Genomic DNA, 6,622 nt, shown 5'->3' with positions numbered 1-6,622 from the left:
TTTCATAGTTGGCTTATCCACTATTCAAGGAGACTATGATTCTATTTTGGTAATAGTGGATATGCTTACCAAAATAGCTCATGATATTCCAATAATTAAGACAACCCATAAATCCTCTAATATTTCAAGAATATTCATCAAGGATATATTTTTTCAACTAATGGGCTCCCAAAAATAATCATCAGTGATCGTGACACTCTCTTTACCTCTAAGTTCTAAACTAGGCTCTTTTAAGCCGTCGGAACTCAATTATTTTTAAGCATACTATACCACCCACAAATAGATGGGCAAACTAACAAAGTAACCATAGTCTTGGAGGATATTCTAAGAGACTATCATAGCAAAGAACCAAAGAAGTGGATTGAGTACCAAATACGCCTACAATGCTTCCTTCCAACGAAGCATTGGAATGACTTTCTTTCAACCACTATATGAGTAAGAGTGCTTATCACCTCTTAACTTTTCTCGTCCATTTATAAAAGTTGAAGCCTCAAAAAGGACACTAGATGGCATGTAAGAGCAGGTCAAGCTAGCTTAGTGAGACATAAAAGCTACACAAGATTGGCAAAAGGCCTACACCAACCCAAAAAGGATTGACCTAAGGTTTTGACCCAACAGAAGCTCTCTATCCCTTCATTATCTGAAAATGACTAAATTAGGTCAACTAGTAATTTTTTAGATCCAAATAAATTTTTATTAAATTCATTAGGAATTCCAAACTTTTCTTAATTAAAATGAATTTATTTAGATTTTTCAAGGATTTATGCATATACCAAAATCTAAATTTTGATTTATTTTATTAACTAAGAAAATTTTATTAACAATTTTAAAATTATTTTTCAATTTTAAATCATTTAAGAAAATTTAATCAATTTATGAAAACTTTTTTCTAGTTTTTTCCTACTCAAAAATCCCAAAAACTATCCTCAATAATATCCCATAGTTTTCTCAATCTTTGAAAAAACAATATCATATCTACACACACACACACACACACACATAACAAAAAAAAACCTAAGGTTTTTAACCTTAAAAGGTAAGGAGTAAAAGGGAAATAAGGGGCATGATCTCAACCTAGTGCAAATCGCATTATCCCCCCATGTCCTCCCTCCCTCTCTCACCCCCCCCCCCCCCCCCCCCGAAAAAAAAAAGAGAATCTAGGAAATCTAATGAGTCTTTCCACCCTTTTATATATATAATAATAAATAATGACCCCCTAGAATTTTAAAGAGAGGAAAACAAAGCCCATCACCTTAAACTAATATAAGATAAAAAGATAATTTTTAAAAATAAAATAAACTAATTAAATTTTTCTTTTTCATAAAAATTAAAAAATATATTATAATAAAACAAAAATAGTCTCCTTCTTCTATAAACTCATAAAAAGATGAAACCACCTCCCTCCCTAAAACTATATAAAAGAGAGCTCCTCTTCTCATTTTCAACACACAATGATGATGAATCAACTCTTATCATGAGTGAGGGAGCAATAATCTCAAATAAGAGGTGAGAAAAATTTGTACAAGGGAGCTAAAGGCTCTTCATGCACTATTCCCTTCTCTAAAAACTCCTTCTTCTCTTATCCTTCTTATTCTCAATGGCCCCTTTTGCTGACACATCGACATAGTGGGACCCTTGGGCAGCCATGATGCCAAAATTCTAATCGTTAATATATTCAAGGTATAATATTTATTGTTTATCATTATTAAATAGTTAAAATAATGTCCAATAAATGTTATGACTACCATGGTAGAGACCCATAGTAAAATAGGTCTTAGTGTAGACCTCATGGGTAGGGTTTTTAATAAATCCCATTGTCTAAGTCTTCTCTTACTTATCATTATTGTGGACAGTAGGATATATACAGCCACAATGCCATAAAATGCACCAATATAGGCATGAGAAAGGTAAAGAGATATCACAATATAATGCTAAGACATCTAATGATCAACGTACTACTAAGGTCACTGTCAAGATTGAGAAGATAAATGTATTTATGTACAATAGGATGAGGAAAGACGTCATCTCATCCCACGCCCATCAACCTCCTGAGGAAGGCAAAGCGCTCTATAGAGAGGCTTTTCGTGAGCAGATCTGTAGGATTTTGGTCCTCAACGACCCCACTTATGAAGTAATACCTCACCTCAATGTGTTTCGTCTTCGCATGGAAGACCAAATTCTTGGCTAACTGAATATCACTCATAGAATCCGAATGCAGTGTAGGGATAGCATCAATACCAAGGTCAGCAACCAAACAGTCATCAAGACCCTGAGCAAACACCCAAACATGTCACCAAAGCATCCGTCAGTGAGTAGGCATACCCCCTGGACAGTAGGGTGGCAAAGTATACATAACACTGGCAAGACCTGACACCAGTAGGTGTATGCTCACTAGAGTGCAAAACCCAAGCTCAGGTCAAAAGCAATTGCAAGATATCAGTGCATGAACCATGCAACATGTAAGTGTAAGAGATCCCAAAGTCTCAAGTATCTACAAAATGCTCAAATAGCATAAACCTCCTGCTCAATGTCGGTCAAGCATACAAGATGCTCCCACTAGCTCAAAAGGCGGATAAACGAGCTCAATAACTCAAGCAAACCAAGTCAAAGTACCAAAGATAGGTAACCAAGACAATGCTGCAATAGCATCCAAGGTCGTAATGAAAAAAGCCAAGTCGTAACAGAAAAATCCAAGTCAATGTCCAACTGCTCAAGGGAATACTCAAATGAATGTCGAGATGAGCTCAAACAACTGCCATCCACAGCCAAAGCATAAAGCATTCACCAAGACATCATAACCCATACTGGGTAGCCTAGGCATAAACCATGTCATAGATGAAATGCCAGCTGCAAAGAAGTGACAGTCAAACCCAAATCAAGCTCTAATCTCAGCTAAAAAGCATTCCGGAGCATAAACAAGACATGTGGCATAGTCCAAATACATCATGATATCATACCAAGTAGGCGGGAGCACCCCGTGACCAATAGGCATAACCCAACTGTAGCATAAATAACTTCAACCCTGAAGTTTCCAGCAGCATATAACCTCTGTAAACTGAGCAAATCAGTGCTCAATCCAATCTCAAATCCATAGGCAAACCATAGGCATACATTCCCGTATGTATATGCACCAACCGGGCATCAAATGCCAAGACCTGTAAGCATAAAATTGAAGTAACAGGTGGCTGCCCTATTTTGGACAGATCTGGGATTGTTCAAAACAATCAATGGCTGAGCTAAATCAGCTCCAAATGCATCTCACATAAGAGGCATAACATCCACAAGTGACCCGATATCAATAGACATCAGTAGAAGCATCACATAAGCCATAGGCATACAAATACATGCTGTCTCACACCTGAAATCTGTTGCAGAATATTATGTCATCAGAATTTGGCAAATTCAACATCACCATGGCGTCCCGAGCGTGCCAAAACCCCAACTTAGACTCTTACCTTGCCTGAATCTGGTTTCGAATGCCCGAGATATGACAAAAAGAGTGATTTTTGGGCCAGATTTTGAAATAGGCGCAAAAAAACGTGAGCTGGCTGGGGGGGGTCTGCTATCCCATGTGTCAATACAATGGGGCCCAAAGGGGGCACAAATGGGGCCAAAGAAGGCCTACACCAAGCCTCAGCAAGCCTTGATAGGCTGGAAGCAAGATCCAGGTGAAGGAAGCTCTAAGAGGTGTGAGCTATGGCTGCCCACAACTTGTGAAAACCCTGTTTACCTAGACCCATGAACTAAAGTAAAACTCTGAAATAATGAAGCAATACCTCAATGTCAATGCCCTAATGGTGCCTCAATAGGCCAGGAAGAAGCTCGAGAAGCCAGGGAGTGACGGGAGCTCAACAGAATGAGTTATGGCTGCTGAGAAGGAGACCCAATGCGAGTGGGGAGTCGACGGGAAGCTGAGAATGCCATGAGCCAAGTTCGAGAGTCGAAAAGCCATGCTCTGATACTAATTGAAAGGTGAGAAGGATCGAAGCTTGCACTCGAGAGCTATGGCGGGAGAGCAAGAGCAAGAAAGAGAGAGACAAGAAATGGGAACTCCAACAGTCATAATGTGTGGCCGGGCCTTCCTTTATTCAAACTATCACTAAAAGAATAAAGAATAAAGTGACGGTGACAAGCACCCACCACCTGCAGTGTGCAGTGGCGGTGACTGTCAGTGTAGTAATACATAGGAGGCTAGGCGGAGGCGTCTTTACCCCCAACACTTAGTCATACAAGCTGGCCTCATACATTTTGGGTTGAGATAAATACTAATGTAATTTGCTTCATTAATAGATCCCCATGCACTACTCTTCATGGTAGGGTTGTTGAGGAGGTATGATCTAGTAGACCTCCCTTATATCCACACTTTCAAGTCTTTGGATGTAACGAATTCTATCATGTTCCCAAAGACAAGCACAATAAGTTGGATCCAAAGTTTTTCAAATGTATATTTATTAAATATGGTAATCTAGATGAGTTTTTGTTTTGTGAGGAAAAGATGTATAAGCAACCTGAGCAAGTGATTGAGGTATGCAAGGCTATCTTTCAAGAGAAGCCTCCTATTACTATACAGTCAACCCTAGTTAGATAGATTGCAGCTATTGTTGATGCTCCAATGGCCTAGGATGAGCATGTTATACAAGATCATATTGATGATGGACAGAGAGGATTGGATGTGCTGACTCCATAGCCAGTATTGCAATGCTCTACTAGAGCCTTGTATCATCCTATTTATTGTGACCCTTCTATGCATTATGTCATGATGCTAACAAATTATAATTAGTCCATTACTTATGAGGAAGCTATGCATAAAGGTGGAAATTCCTCTTGGAAAAGGGCTATGTAGTCTGAGTTTGACTCATTGAATAAGAATCTTACTTGGGATTTGGTTTTCTTGCCTAGTAATGAATATGTGTTGCTATACAAGTGGGTGTATCAGTTAAAGAGCACCCCTAGTTTCGCTAAGCTACTAGCATATAAGGCCTAATTGATTACAAAGGTTTTTAAACAAGAGAAGGGAGTTGACTTTGATGACATCTTCTCTCTTGTGGTCAAGATGACTACCCTTCGCTTGGTTTTGGCCTTGGTTGCACAATTAGATGTATACTTGTACTAGATGGATGTTAAGATGAGTTTTCTATATGGGGACCTACATGAAGACATCTATATGCATTAGCCTAAGGGCTTAGTGAAAAAGGGCATGGAATACCTAGTATACAAGTTGAGGAAAAGTCGTATGGACTTAAGTAAGTACCTAGGAAATGGTATCATAGGTTAAATACCTACATGCATTCACAATCCTATACCTATAGCTCTATAGATCCGTGTGATGTGTCTTTACATAAAGAAGGTCCATGATGGTAGCATTATCATTTTGGTATTATATATTGATGATATTTTGATTTGTTAGGAGTGCTCATGATGAGCTCAATACTTTCAAGACTCTACTCACAAGGAGCTTTGAAAGGACATGGGGCATGCTTCACCCAAACTTGGTATGCATATTACATGTAGTCCTTTGAGGGACTTCTCTACCTATCACAATAGGAGTACATCCATAGTGTACTTGAGTAGTTCCATATATAGGGTGGTAAGTCCATTGATACTCATTTACCTTCCCATGTGAAGATCCATAGGATACTTGAGAAGTTCCATATGTAGGGTGGTAAGCCTATTGGCACTCGTTCACTTCCCATGTAAAGATCAATCAAGCAGATTCCCCCTAGTCAGGTGATGAGAGGGTTAAGATGGCCAATATTCTATATGCATCTACAATGGGATACAATATATGCCATGATAGCCACTAGACCTAACATATCATTTGCAATAAAATTTGTGACCATTATATAGTAACACCTAGCAAGCAAGATTGAGACAAGATAGTGTATTTTTGCAACCTAGACATATAAAAAGAAGCACCTTGCTATCATTTCTATGACTCGTACATTGCATTTGGACTTTATGAGTGCCATCCATTTGTCATGCAATCCACGTTTTTATGAAAATACCAAGCACATTGAGGTATGTTATAAATTCACCAGAGAGGTGATTGAGGACAAGTAGATAGATATTGTCAAGATCTCTATGGACAAGAATCCTATTGATCTGCTCACTAAAAGTTTCCTAGTGGAATGTTATACCTTACTTAGAAAGATGATGGACATAGGATGAGATAATGTCTTTTTGCATCCAGTTATACTCATATGTACAATTTTTATATTTTCTTCTTATCACTCTCAGCACATTCATCTTTAAGTGAGAGGTTGTTGGGGGTTAAAGGCCGCATATGCTTAGCGACCTATTGGTATCTTATACATAGTGCTTGCACACTTGTACACTATCGGTAGTGGCCATTTATCACTCTCATGTTTATTCTTTACTCTTTACTATGGAATAATAAAGGGAAGGCATGTCACACATTGTGATTGTTGGAGTTGCCACATGCTGGTCTTGCTCTCTTGAGTTCAAACCTCCATAGCTATCACTCACTTGTTTTGCTTGTAATGACCTCTCAGTCTCACTCCTACTTACCCTTTCAATAGCTTTATTAATGTTTGGGCATGTATAACACAAGTTAATGAGGCCTTGTACAAGTTTTCTAAAAATTACACTATCAAAAAATTTA

The sequence above is a fragment of the Lygodium microphyllum genome, chromosome 21 (genome assembly GCF_053477565.2).
Source record: "Lygodium microphyllum isolate KBCC chromosome 21, Lygodium_microphyllum_v1.1.10, whole genome shotgun sequence".
Classification (NCBI taxonomy): Eukaryota; Viridiplantae; Streptophyta; class Polypodiopsida; order Schizaeales; family Lygodiaceae; genus Lygodium; species Lygodium microphyllum.
The sequence above is the reverse complement of the archived record's forward strand: the minus strand, read 5'-3'. Positions refer to the sequence as shown.